The sequence below is a fragment of the Furipterus horrens genome, unplaced genomic scaffold, assembly GCF_987537825.1.
Source record: "Furipterus horrens unplaced genomic scaffold, mFurHor1.1.pri manual_scaffold_10, whole genome shotgun sequence".
Taxonomy (NCBI): domain Eukaryota; kingdom Metazoa; phylum Chordata; class Mammalia; order Chiroptera; family Furipteridae; genus Furipterus; species Furipterus horrens.
This window is the reverse complement of record NW_028327180.1, coordinates 12,739,414-12,754,268: the sequence shown is the minus strand read 5'-3', so window position 1 is coordinate 12,754,268 and position 14,855 is coordinate 12,739,414. Positions and strand designations below refer to the sequence as shown.

General features: G+C 38.9%; 1 long non-coding RNA gene across 1 annotated transcript in view; it reads left to right on the top strand.

Annotated features, from left to right (window-relative positions):
* The window catches only part of LOC149999251 (uncharacterized), a 234,078-nt gene extending 219,566 nt beyond the window's left edge, over positions 1–14,512 (top strand). The window contains exon 3 of the long non-coding RNA XR_016513375.1: positions 14,449–14,512. This is a non-coding gene — a long non-coding RNA (uncharacterized LOC149999251). The remainder of the gene's footprint in view (positions 1–14,448) is intronic.
* The last annotated feature ends 343 nt before the right edge of the window (positions 14,513–14,855 follow it).

The following is a 14,855-nucleotide window of genomic DNA, read 5'->3' as shown; positions in this document are numbered from 1 at the left end:
TTATTAATATGTCAATTCTACCACAATTGATTTATAAATTTAATGCAGTCCCAATCAGAATCTCAGCAGAGTGCATTTGGGGAGAGGATAGAAATTGACATGCTAATAGTAAAATTACATGAAAATGCACAGAAGTTACCGTAATACTATTCTAATGAAGACAGTGACTTAGTGGCATAAATAAAGGCAAGTAGGTCAATGGATCAAAATTCTGCCCAGAAACAGACCTACGTATAATGGTCAGTTGAGTTTTGATATGGAAACCAGGCAATCATTGAAGAAATTCTTTGTAGTAAATGTTGCTGGAACCGAATAAATCTATGTCACACCATGAACGTCAGCTCTAACTCTCTTTAGATGAACTATAATATTCCAGATTGCAAGTACTAAAATATAAACCCTTTAAAAGCCAAAAAGTAGACTATTCTCACAAGCTTATGCAGAAAATGATTTCTAGCATATGGTAAAAAGCATAAAAAACCGTAAGAAGAAAGACTGATAATTGGAGTTTATAAATATGTAAAACTTCCATTTGGAAGATACCATTAAGAAAACAAAAGGACAAGTCACAGATAAGAAGAAAATATTCGTGACAAAAATGTATTCCAACAAAAACATATTTGACAAAATACTGTATCCGGAGTCTAAACTCTGCTATCACACAATAAGGAAAAGATAAACTTCCCACTTAAAGGAGTGGGGGGTGGGAATTGGACTAGTCTCAAATGAACATGTGAAAAAGGAGTGATAAACATATGGAAAATGCTTAAAATGGTAAGTTATCAGAAAAGGGCAAATTAAAGCCACATTTGTCCCTATGGGTGGACTGAATGCGTAATACTAATGAGACCGACAACACCACATGCTGGGGAGCAGGTGGAGTAGCTGGAATTCTCATACTTGGCTGGCAGGAGTGTGAAACGACCTTCATTTAGGGACCCAGGATCCTCCTTCTTGACTCCGCAATCCTTGGTGTCTTCCTCATTCAGCTAGTGGGGAGGGAAGGAGAACATGGAAGGTATCATAGTCCCGGTCTGGAATACATGCACACAGCCTCTACCTACATGCTGTCGCCCAGATATCAGTCCTGTGGCCGTCCCTGATTACACGGAAGGCTTGGAACTCCTGTGCAGTCTCGGAGTGGGCCTAGGAGCAAAGGGCAAAGGGTTTGGTGAACGTTTAATGTCTGGCCTCGTTTACACTGCTACGTAGTCGTGAACCGATCCGGGAGGCAATTTGTATAACAAGAACACCAGCTTAAGAGTTTAATTGTTAGTTCTAGTGGTAAAAGCATGCTACTAAGGAATTTAAAATATAGGGCTTAAGAGCATGGATTTAGAATTAGGTGGATTCATTCAAATCATAATTTTTCAGCCTAGTTGAACTTCTAATTAAAGCAGTTCTTGCAGTGGATGTAAAATAGGCAGCTATTGATACTCTTCCTAGTTCTTAGAGATTGATTTTACTTTTGTAAAATAAAAATCATGATACCTGCTCTTATACCCTCTAGATTGTCCTGAAGATCAAATGAGATAGTGCCTCTGAACTATGCTATGAAAACTAAATTATTTTATCTCTTAGCTGGCAAAAGAGTATTGATCTATATACGTTACATAAAACATAAAACAGAGCTCTTTTTGAATATCATTATTTACTGGGTTTTTTTTTGTTGTTGTTGTTTTTTGTTTGTTTTTTTGGTAGCTCACAGATAGACTACTAGTCTGAAACTTAAATACATAGGTTTTTTGTTTTTGTTTTAAATGAGAAAATTTCCACTCCAGTGAGGTGTTCCTAAAAGCATTTAAATGAAAATTGAGACTAGGCCTGGATTCTGATAGCTTTGTTCTCTTTCCTCGGTTTTTTGGCCCAAGATCAAAGTCTCCTCTATCAAAGTAACTTCATATCTCCCTTAGTGTCAGAATTAAAAAACATATCTGCACATGCCTTCTCTGGGAGCTCTTTCCATTCCCCAGAAAGGAGCAGACTAATCTCCTGAAATCTCGTACGGAAGTACAGAGCAAGGGTTCTGTGATGAGTAGTTGGGTATCTCTGTTTTAGTGACAAATTAACAAATTGACAATCTGATAAAATTCAGTTCCGCTGTGATTGCATAGATATTTTAAAAGTAAAAATCATTATTAATCAACAATTAAATAAAAGAGCCCTAATTACAATTGTTTTCATTACATCTGAATAAACACCCTTTTCTGATGAATTCCTTATTTTACAAATGTTTCCTTACAAAAAAATTAGATATCAGCTCTTGTTTAAATTGCTTTTATTGTTTTAAATATTCTGGAATTTAATTGGTGATATGTTCAGATCCTTCTAATTCTAGTGTTTGGTTGCCATTGGATTCCTAAAGGTATGGCTATTAAAGTTTGTAGTTTTTAACCCTAAAGTTAGGCCATATCTAAGGTTTCTTTTCATAACTGCCTATGGTTTAGTTTTCAACAAATTGGACAAATTCTTGTCAGAAAGGTTATGTATTTCCAGAGTGTATTTCTGATTGGTGTTAATAAAAGGCTGAGGACCTTATTTCCTTAAAGTGTATTCTTTTCCCTTAATACACTGTAATTTGTTGAACAAGTCTATATTAAATTTATAAGTTGTACTGATTTTTAAGCTGCTCATTTTCATGTGGCTACTATTCTTCAGCTTCTGTTTTCAAGTTAGCAAAGTGTTCCATTTTAACTTGGCGGCACTTGGCAGCCTTCATACTTCATTTCCCTGCTGGTCTTAGGTGCTGTTTCCTGGATCCTTTTAAGTGACAGTTGGTAAGAACTCTCCCTGATGTCCTAGGGCAGGAAGCCTTTTCTGATATTTGTATAGTAACCTGTTCATCAGGCACAACATGCTCTAGTTCTTATCAGTTGTTTGCGTTCCCAGGCAGGAGTCTGAGTTCATTTTCAGGCCCCATCTGGCCCTTTCTCATTAATTTAGGGCTCCAGATTCTTTGGATAGATCACCTTTTCAGTAATATGTTTTCCTTTAATAGCCATGCAGCAATTGTCTTGAGTCCTCATTCTATACAATGGTAAGAAACCCAAGAATTTTTTTGACTCTCTAGTGAGTATCCTTGACTTCCACAGATCTGGTCTGGTTGTTGCCCCTCCATCACTGTAGGCCAGGTGTCTTTCCCACTGTCTCTGATCATATATGTGTACTCACCGTCTTAGCTTCTTGCTTTCCAGTATGATGCACAATATATCCAGAGGCTTTACCTTAGTCCATAAGGCACAAGATCTCAAGTTTGCGAACCTGACTAAGACCTCGGGAAACTATGAGGCACAAGTGAAACTCTAAAACTGAGTGTCAGATACCACTGTTTAAGTCCATTCGTAATTCTGCTCATGGAGATTTCTCATTCGCCTTTGCTCTATGAACGAACCTAGAGAATGCCAGGAGAAGGAGGTGTTCTGGCAAACTGGTAAAGAGAAAAACTGGCTCACAAAGCTGCTCCCATCCTGACTCTATCACGTTTTCTGGAGTGCTCAGCAGTGTCTGGACATAATGACCCTCAACAAATGGAGGCTATTTTCCTGGCCCCAGCATCGTGATTATGTACTTTGAATAATCAGGCTAATTCTCTTTTTAGACCCTTGACATTGACCTGTGGACTGGAAATAAAAACATAACATGAGTTCAGTCATTATTATGGGTTCCTATAATTATGACCAGTATTAGTTTTCTATTCCTGGAGACTATTATACTCCTCCAAACAAGAGTCCTCCTTTTGTAGGACGCTTGTTTCTAGGGACGATGCATAAAAGAAGCCAGAAGTTTAATTTACATCATAATCTTTGCTCGAACTAAAAGCAATCTTTTATGTCATCGAACAAATTATTGCATTATTCATTTATTGAGTACATCATTTCTGTGCCAGTCAGTTTTCTGAGTGCTGGAAATAAAATGATGATCAAAAGATGCACATAGTTTCTTCTCTTATGAAGCTATAGAGTTTATAATCCATTGGAGGCTATACACTATTTATTACTGAATAGCAGAAATTAAGACATGATGTGTCATAAAGGAGAAGAAATAGATGCTATGAAATCAAATAATGCAGGATTGGATCGACGCAAGAAGGTCAGGAAAGGCTTTCATCTCAGTACAAAGCACTTTTATAAGATTTACTCCTCTGGCCCTAATACAGCTAATACATACATAGCTTGTATATATGCCTAAAAGTGTCATTCAAATAGTTGCTCTCAGAAAAAATAGAGTTCACCACAAAGACAAATTCTACCTTTTACTTTCAAAACCATTAAATGATCAGAGATATTGAGTGTCGAAATTCTGAGGAAGAGGGGGTGGTCAATAAATTTTTTTTCTTTTCCCTTCCTGTTTTGGACAAATGGAGCTCTCAATAACAGTTTTATTACTGATAAAATATTGATTGGATGATGTGACATACTTAATGGCAGGTTGAGCTTCCAATATTTCACTATGGAGTTAATGTGACCACCCAATCAGATACAACGGGACAGATGCAGGCTTCCTTTATGGGACAGAGCCTACTACTATTATAGGCTTACCGCAAGGTGGGAAGCAGAAAAGAATGCAGGGTCTTCTCATTTAAAACAGAGAGAGAAGCTCAGGTGAGTTGGGAGGGAGAAGAAAGACAGGTGTGCTATTCTGGTGTGATTCTATTAGAAATATGAGCTCTGTGGGATGGAATCCCCCCATCCCACCCCAACCATTTCTTCTTTTTTTAAAAAATAATTTATTTATTTGTATGTTTGTTTGTTTGTTTATTTATTTTTAGAGCAAGGGTAAAGGAGAAAGAGAGGGAAAGAAACATCACTGTGTGGTTGCCTCTCACTCACGCCCCCAACTGGGGACCTGACTTGCAACCTAGTCATGCGCCCTGACTGGGAATCGAACCAGCAACACTTGGCTCGGCGCAGGCCGACGCTCAACCCACTGAGCCACAGTAGCCAGGCCAACCATTTCTTTTTGTACCTCTAATCTTTCACAGTCCCTCCGTGGCTCACCAGGGTTGAGCCTGGCCCCTGTGGAGAAAGACATTGTTGCGTCCTAAGAAGTCCTGCTCTTTACTTTCAAAGTTAAGAATGACACTGACTGCTCTTTTGTGTGTCTGGTGGAGAGTTTAATTTTTACATGTAAAGCTGCATTGTTTAAATACAGCAGCCATTAGTCACATGTGGCTATGTAAGTTCAAATGAACTAAAATCAAATGAATAAAAATTCAGTTTCTCAGTAACACTAGGCACATTTCAAGTGCCCATAGTCAAGTGTAACTAGGGAATACACTCTAGGAAAGACCAGATTAGAACATACTTGCCTCATCCCAGAATCATCTATTGGACAGCAGTATGCTAAAGGGCACTGAAATAGGTTGGGGTAGGGCATTGGTACGTTTCAGGACCTTACTGTACCCTAAGCTAAAAATCTTCTCAGGTTTTTATTTTTCATCCCAAATTATGCCTAGCCACATGTCCAATATATTTTATCAGAAGTTATGCAATATAACATATGACCACTTAAAGATGCTCCACTAATATATAAATATATTTGTTTTTAATGTTATAAAACCTCTAACAAAGGAGAAACAATAGGTAAAGACAAACCTAAAAAAATGAAACTTACAAATTTCCCTTTCCTTGATTTCTGGTTCTGTTCAGTCTCAGCTGGGAGCGTAGAGTTGGGCTCCTTAGTGGTTGTAATAGTCACTTTAGCGATGACCATATGTTCCTCCTACAATATATATTTTTTGGTCTCCTTTTCAGTTTTTCAGGCCTTCAGCATCTTTTATCTCTTTAGGGACAGTAGAAATATTTTCTTCTGCTTCATGTTTTCTAAAGGCAAATGATCTGCCTTTAGTGTTCATTCCCCCTGCTATTTCACACTTTGGAGGAAAGCTCAGATAAAGATTAAATGGTTTAAATGCTTCTTAAATTGGCCCTTTTCTTCTCTGCTTTATGTCACACTGGTACGGTTTGCTGCATTGAGTATCTTCTTTCTTTTTGAGTTTGGTCTAGGCATGTGATTTTCTAACATCCTCTTCTGATTTTTTTTTTTATTAGAGGGGCTCCTATAGTGAGAGATACAAAGTCTTTCATTTCTGGATATACCAAAAGCCTCTAGCAGTCATATGAATTTATGCATCATCCTCTCTCTGTACTGGGTTAGACAAATCTAACCCAGGCCCAGAAGACCTCTATCATTATCCTCCTTGGATTTTCTTTAATATGTCTTCTCTAAATTCTTCCTTCTTTTGGAGTCATAGGTCCCGAAGGTCTTGACATGTTTCTTTAGGGCACTGGTGTGCTGGCAAGCTGGCGCTCTCAAAAGCAAACAAAACAAAACAGACGTTCTTATTTTTCGTGTTTGCCCATTTTCCAGATGTAGATACTCCCACTGTGGCTGATCTCATGACACTAACCACGTCCCTAAGTGCAGATTTGGGGGAGATGTGGCTCTCGTGGGGTGAATGAGCTGCTCCAGCACAGCACTGCTTCAGGGGACTGTCACACCGGCCTTCTGTCACCTACAATTAAGGAACCACATTAAAACAGGCCCAATGACATTCTGAGTTTTTGACACCGATTATTGTGTCATTGTTATGCAACTACAACCCCAGTTTCTGAAATCTCTTTCTAGAGCCATCTAGATTTTCAAGGCGTTGTTTCCCTCTTGCGCACATTATGAAGGCAGCGGGAGCACATATCTCTTTATGTACTTAGGTCTTGTCTCCCTTAGGGAAAGTCAGTCTGGTCTGTTTAGTCCTTGACTTTCTTCTTCTGGCCTCAGTGCTCTGGGCCTCAATCAGTCTTTCTAATTTGGAAGTAACTAGAGCAAGGATGAGAATGAGAGAGTGACTTTAGGTGTAGATCTTGACTATCATAAATCCTCAAAAATGCTAACTTTTATGTTTAGATTATTATGTAATTTCTTTCTACCCTGCATGTTTAATCTACTATTTTAGATGTGACTATATGGTGTCTCCTAAAGTATTTTCTTGAAAAGAAAGCAGCCTGTCAGCCAGGCTTAGTCTTTTTTTAAGATTCTAAGTCCTCAGTGTTCTCTTTGGAGGACCATAATCATCAGTTCACTGAATCTCCAACATTCCCCTTCCCTTTGATACGAGTGCGTTTATTTGCTTTGACATTCCTTGAAAGGTAATCTTGCACATTGTTTTGAGAAAAAACATCTCATTCCTAAAGAACGGTTGATCTGGAGGCTGTTTTCAATGGTTCTCTGTCATCTTCATTTTGCCTGTCTTTCCATGTTTTGAAATATGATTTGTAACACGTGACAGTATGGCATTGGGTTGGTACTAGTCACTGCTTGTGCATGAAACTACTTGAAAGAGCACAAATTTCAAAGCTATATTAGCTCAAAATTGATAGAGCTGGTTGAAATTTAAACAAGTAAAACGATGTCCTTTTCCCTCACAATAACATCAGCGTTTCTCTTTGTTAGCCATGCCTATGGTTCTCCTCCGCAGCGCACATTTCTCCTGGGCTCATATGGAGCGATTTGGTAAACAATCACTAGGTTATTGACTTTCCCTGTTTCAATTTAACAAGATTTCCCAACTAGTATCCACATATTGCTGCCATATGTCTTTTTCTCTAATATTTAACTCTTTCTTTTGTTTCCTCGCTCTCGTGAGGGTATGAAAAGTAATGCACTTGTGATGATTATGACTCTGGGTCTCACTCACAGCCATCTCTTTTCCCACTCCCTATGCACTGGACCACCCCAGATGGAATGGATACTCCCTTCTTGAGCAGTGTTAACTATTTGCTCTAAGAAATGGATCCCAGTTCTCTCTAAACTTTCTAGCGCTACATCATATGCCTATCAGTTTAGCTGTGGATAATTAAACCACTGAGCTCATTGTGTTTTTGTCTGAAATGCGGTATAAGAGTTTTACTTGAGATTCAGCAGAATTAGACTTTTATTTCTTCCCAAGGCTAATGAAATCAGTTCATCATGATATTTGCAAAGATGCAGGATACCCCAATTACACTGACTGAGGTTCCTGGGTCCCAAAGAAATTCTGGTATAAAAAATTTTTAAAAACCATGAGTTTAATGGTTACTTTTTCAGTCATTCACTCAATAACATCTTATCTTTTACTATATACAAGAAGATGTGATAATATGAGAATTTTTTAAAATTGTGATTGCAGGAGGTAAGGGTGATTGGAAGTGAAAGAAGGTATAAGAGGGATATATGGGTAATGGAAAAATACAATAAAAAATAAACTATTAAAAATAGATTCACGTAACAACATACAATAAATAACCACAGAAGAAGCCACCATAACATACATAATATGGAGATACCAAGGGGGAACAATATTCTTCCTGGCAGAGAGAGGAAATTTGCAGAAGCTCAAAATGAATCATATTGGAAATGGCTGGGACAAACCCACGCAGAGAACTAGTAAAGAAGGCGACCGGAAAGGTGCAGATCATAAAATGTCCTGAAGGTCAGCCTGCGGAGTGTTTTGATCTTTTATTATATGACTATGAAAATAGCACCCCTAGAAATTCCCTTTTCTTATATGACTTTGGCTCTGGAGGTATTTCTGATATTTCTCATCCAGGACTACATTTTTCCTGTTCAGCCTGTCCTGCCTGAAGTGCTTGTAGCTTGTAATCATCACGTTCTCCTGCTTATCCTCTTATCTTCCCTATTTCCGATGCCACTTTTACCAAAACCCTATTACCAAATAATTTTACCTCCTTCATTACTTAGGCACCCAGCATTGGTATAGACAAATGTGTACAACCTGCCTCGGCCTCACTGAACCTCACAAACCCTTTAATTAAAAGGGACTGTGAAGGAGGTGGCCAGCTGTCTATCAGAGATCCTGGCTTCCTCCCAAGGTGCAGAGTTGGGACTTTTCAGGGCCCCTTGTACCCAGGTGGATCATGTGACGCTTCCAGACCTGCCCCACAGAGGGTTCTCATATCATCCTCAGTCTCCCTCTGTCCTGGTCTCCTTGCTGGATGATATTCAGGGTGACTAAGCCGCTTGCTGGCAAGATGGCGAGGTCTCTCTCAGCTTGGGCTCCTAAATGACTTCATAAAACAGAACTCCTTCCCTGCCCTCTCAGCCAAAAATAAATCAATGAGTTCATTTAAACAATGACTGAGATTTCATGGTTAACTATTACAAATGCGAGTATTACCAGAACTCATACAAGAGCCAAGTGTGTTTTTTGAACAAGTGAAACAGGGGAAAGGACTTCCAGTTAATGTAGACACAGGTTTTGTCATAATTTATGTACCGTTTATGAAATCTTTCTGTATTGTAGGGGATGAGGGGAATTCTTATCTGTGAGCATGGAATATATAGATCTGTTGGTTTCCAAGAACAGAAAAAAAAAAGATGCGGACCTTGTAGCAATCAAGGGATAACTAATGATGGTGTACTTGTGATTTAAATCCCACTTAATACTTTTCTTGATTGTTAGTTAAAGGAAAATCTTAAGTACAAATGAAATGACATTGTTCGACAGTTTTATTTTAATTTTACTTCTTCATATAGCTATTGACTTAGGGATCTGACTCTGCCCTAGAAATTAAGCCATTAAATGTTCAGTCTACATTATTCACCGTGGGTCATAGGAATCCGTACTTTATAGGTTACATAGGATTTAGTAGCAGGCTTAGAATACTTCCGATCTGTATTTCCAGATTCTTGGTTTTGTACAGTTTTCACTATTCCGTTTTGGCTAGTCACTTCAAGAAAAACAAAGAAGTAGAAGAGTTTTCCTTCCAAAACACTAACATCTACATTCTGTATTGGGATCCAAGTTTCTTTGAAAACTATGGCCTAGTGCAAGTTAGTTTGTCTCTGGTGGGAGTTAAAAAATGTGATTTGAAGATAAAAAAGAGTCAGTGCCTCTGGTTTTGCAATTCACATCAAAGTAACAAGTGTGTACACTAGAAATATAGGTCTTTTAAGTTGGGTTTTTGTGCAATGATTCCAAAGCACTGACGTTGGATGTCTAAAATGGGAGCATAAAGATTTTTCAAATGTTTCGGATGCAGAGGGGGAAAAAGAAAGTTTCTGAAATAGATACTTGGATTAGTATTAAAGAAGGACTTTCTGGCATTCAAAGAGATCAAGAGATAGAATATCTAATTTTCTTCCTAAGGTAGTGAACTACTGAGCTCAGTATCACTGACCATGACAATTCGGCCATGGTATGAAGGAGAGGTCATTCAAATGGCAGGTTGCTAATTGGACTCAGTGACATTTTCTTCCACAATGGTCTTTGCAGTCCCCTCCCCCATCTTGAGATTATGAGTTACGCACGTACACTTTGTCATTGAATGCTATAAACTGCTGATGATACATCAGTGAGTCAGACTTCCTTCTCCTTTTTCTTAATACCTCATCTTTCCTTTTGTAAGTAATACATATTTTTTTTCAAAGAATTTGATAATTTTTTAAAAGTTGAAAAAAGTAAACATTTCACTATAGTTCTGCCATCCATATAATCAGGGTTCATAGCTGCAAATACAGAATAGATAGACTCATGCTGGTTGATAGAGAAAAGGTATTCATCTGAAAACATTAGGCAAGGCCAATTTTCCTATCTGGCCCAGCAGACAAAATGTCAATATCATAAATGCTTTTAGGGGCCTATAAAAATGTTTTATTTTTTTTAAGATTTGAAGAAAAAAGTAATTGAAAATGTTTTATTATATAGTATTATATCTCTCTTTATGCCAATGTGGTCATAAAGTCTAATTACATACACATACGCATATATCGGCATGTGTGTGCATGCATATGTGTATGTGTGTGTGTTATGGAGAAAAGGTCTGCTGAAGACAAAAGTGCATAAGGTCCCTTAAGGTCTTAAAGAAACAGGGACTCGGGCTCAGAGGCTGCCCGCTCAAGAGCCCCAAGCTTAACCACAACCGTCTGAGCGCCTCTCCAGGACAACCCCCTGGTTACAGACGTTGGCACAAGCTCCACTGCCCTCACTGCTGACATAGGCCTGAAGGTATCTGCTGTGCCCTGAATGCCTCTGGGAGCTAATGAAGATGTTAGCTTTCAGAGTGGAATGTCAGATTAATTCTGTGAAGCGTGTGCTGCTGAATTGAAGCCTTGTGCAATGTTATCTTATTTAAAAAGTCTAGGTCATACACTTCCAGCCTAACATTCTCAACATACAAGAGGCCTGTCCAGAAAAAGTCCAGCCACTGTTAATATAATGAGAACAGCTTGTGTGGCATCGATGTAACCTGGCAGCCAAGGAGAGTGGACTGGAATGCGCATGCATGAACAGTGACGACTTCACTGTACTAGTCAGTGGGGGCGGTAGATGCTGTTGAGTGAACATGTGTACTGGGTGGCCATCACATTCAAAATGACTGAGCAAGCAGAGCAACAGATCTGCATTCAATTTTGAGTTAAGCTTAAACATTCCTCCACAGAAACTATTCAGATGATTCCAAGGCCACAGCTATGGGCAACTGGTGATTGGCAGCTTCATCACAACAGCACACCCACTCATTCATCACATCTCATGCAGAATTTTTTGGTGAAACATCAGATCACCCAGGTGTCTCAGTTCCCCTACCACCCAGATTTAATGCCCTGCAACTTCTGGCTTTTCCCAATACTAAAATCACCTTTGAAAGGGAAGAGATTTCAGACTGTTGATGACATTTGGGAAAATACAATAGGAAAGCTGATGGCAATTCCAACAAAGAATTTTGCAGAGTATTTTAACCAGTGGAAGAGATACTGGGAAGACTGTGTGAGGTCCCAAGGTGCCTGCTTTGAAGGGGACTGAGGTGTCATTGTGCTACGTACAATGTTTCTTGTATATCATATCTTCTTCAACAAATGCCTCCGTTTTTGATATTACATGGCTGGATACTGGACAGACCTTATTGTATATCTCTTCAGGGGTAACTTAGACTCAACATGTAGTGAAGACTGAGAAGTAGATTTCTGGCATCCATCCTGGTAATGTGTAAACTTGAAAGGTGGGATAATTTCCTAACACAGGTGAGATGCTCCAAAAGTACTGAATAACTAAAAATCCACAGCGCGAAACTACTGCCCACATATTGATATATTAGCATCTAGACTAATCTGGAATGCATAGGTTTTGTTTTTATTTAATTGTTCAAATGTAAGCTATAACTGCAGTTACTGAATACTTGTTATGTGGTAAGTACTGTTAACACTATTTGAATCATCTAATTTTATTTTTAATTAAAAATGGCATTTTGAGATAGGTAATATTGTTATTATTTCCCATGTTATAAATGAGGAAACTGAGGCTTAAGGAGACATGGAGATACAATTAAGTATTAGCGAAAATGGGATTTTTATTTTGAGTCTTACCTGCTATTCTACATCTTTTATATATTAAGGTATTCGTTAAATCCTGCTTCTTACATTTAATATTTTGGGATAAGTCTTTTTAAAGCTGAACTTTAAATGCTTCCTTTTATTATTATAACAATGTTTTTAAATATTTCTCTATTGTAGTTAGTCTGTTTCTACATTTTTCCTACTTTAAGTAGTATTGTAGTAATTCTTTATGTATAAACTTAAAAAAATATATATTTAGTATTACTTCCCTAGAATAGAAACTCACAATTGGCATTACTAAGTCAAAGGGTATAAAAACACACTTTATTTACTGTAATTATGAAGAAATAAGCTCATTATTGCAATGATACATTCAAGGCATTGACTGCCTTGCCCTGTGTACTGGGTATGGTACCTGCGTTACCATCATGAGTGTTTGACAGTCCTCTGCCTAAAAGGTATGATGGTTTGGAAAGTGTTAGAATAGGGTGTGTCTGAAAAGAGTGTCTTGTGTAAATTACATATGGTAAGATTGCTTTCCAGGTTTTCTAGGACAGGGTAGAAATACTTTTAGAGCTCTTAGGAGTTGTAGAAAAGGTGGCACTCAGGGCAAAATCAAAATGGCATCAAGCATGAATGTTTTTCCTTCTTTGCCAATCTGTTAGGCGAAATATTGTTGATCATTGTTTTAGTGGTGATTTCCTTGAGTACTAATGAAGTTGGATATTTTTCCATATGTTTGTTAGTAAGTTGTTTCTTCATTGTGAAGTATCTTTCAGTATTTTGGTACTTAGTGTTTATATAAAGTAGATTTGGGGGGTGAATGGGGCAGAGGAAAATTTCTATTATTAGTGCCTGTGCAGACCCACAACACAAGTTCCCACAAAGTGGCCTCGCTTCAGTTATATCCTCATTATAATAAATCAGCGTCTTGGTTTTGCCTCCCTCTCTGTGGGCAAACCTGAAGAATTGTGGGTAGGAGCCAAGTGGCAGGTCACCATTTTAAGAAAATCAGAGGATAGGACTGGGTAGTTCAAAATAAACCTGCTGTTTTCCCAGCCCAAGAGAACGAAAAGAGCATTAGTCCAGGGATGGGTGCAGCGTCTCTTCAAACCTGCCATGCTCTCTCTACCAGAGTGTACATTGCCTTTAAGAACTATTGCCACTGTTGTTTGAACTCCTCTGTGTGTCGCTGAATTCTCTCCTGGGACACTTCGAAGACCCTTCTCTGTCAAGGGACACCCCCAATATGGCCTTTCAGGTGGATGAGCTCCTGGAAGGGTTCCCAAGCTTTGTAAAAGCCGTTATATTTACAGCCAGGGTTTATTAGACAGAAAGGACATGGAGTAAAATCAGCAAAAGGACATGACACATAAAGTAAAACCCCAGCTGCCGACTCTCAGGTGTCCCCTCCCAGTGGAGTCACAGGGGAGGTGCCTAACTCTCCCAGCAGCCGTGTCTGAGGAGATGTGTGAAGTGTGGTCAACCAGGGAAGCTCAACCGAGCTTTGGCCTCTAGAGTTTTGTTGGGGGTCAGTCATGCAGTTTTATTAGGGGTCAGTCCCGTCAGCTTGCAGCACTAGATAGTTGACCTCAGCTGTTGCGACTTCAGACTCCGCTGCCCCCAAGCAAAAACAGGTGTTCACCATAAATATGTATGGTCACAGCAGAATAGCATAGGCTGTGGCCTCAGGCATACAAAAGCTCTACCAGACTATTCCAGAGGTTGTCTTCCAGGAGCTGAAGACAGACCTTTCTTTGGGAAGGTACAGGGTTTGCCTAACGCAGAAGTGCTGAGCTGACCATGGCCTTCCCAGTGGTTAGGAGGAAGAAATAAGTTAATCCACGTAACTTAGAATAGTGCCTGGCTATGCAACCGAATAAATAAGGGTCAGCTCTAGTTCCTTCTCGTGGAGCTCTGTGAGCCGAATAAAGCAGACTAATTTGGAGTACAAAGGAGAAATTGCTCTGTTCCATGGGTCTGATGACGATGACGTAAGTCCCTGGGTTTGGGACGATGCGCATTATGAAGCATATTAAGTATTTCAGCTGGGGATGCTTTAGTAAGAGAAGATCCCAGTGACACACCGGTCCTAACACATTGTCCTTTTGTTCTTTACAGAGCTCTGAAGTCAGCAAAGCAATATTGAAGAGCGAGCCATCTGATTAATACAGCAAGAAAGCAGGTATGAGAGTGATTCTCAGCAACTCACTCATGATACTCATTTGTATTGATGATTAACTCCAAGTTATGGCCCCTGTTACTTAACATTTTCCAAAAAAAACCAGTTTGTTGTCTTATGATATATGTGACTGCACGTTGTAGCTGGCTGACTATGTCCTAAGGAGGGATTGATTTTTTTTTTTTAATCCCTACCCGATGACATGCTTATTGATTTTTAGAGAGAAGGGAAGGAAGGGTTAGAGAGAGGGATAGAAACATTGATTTCTATGAGTACATTAATCAGTTTTGAGGGTTTTAGTTAGGCAAAGCCTGGGCATAACTGTGAAGTAATGAACTAAGCAATT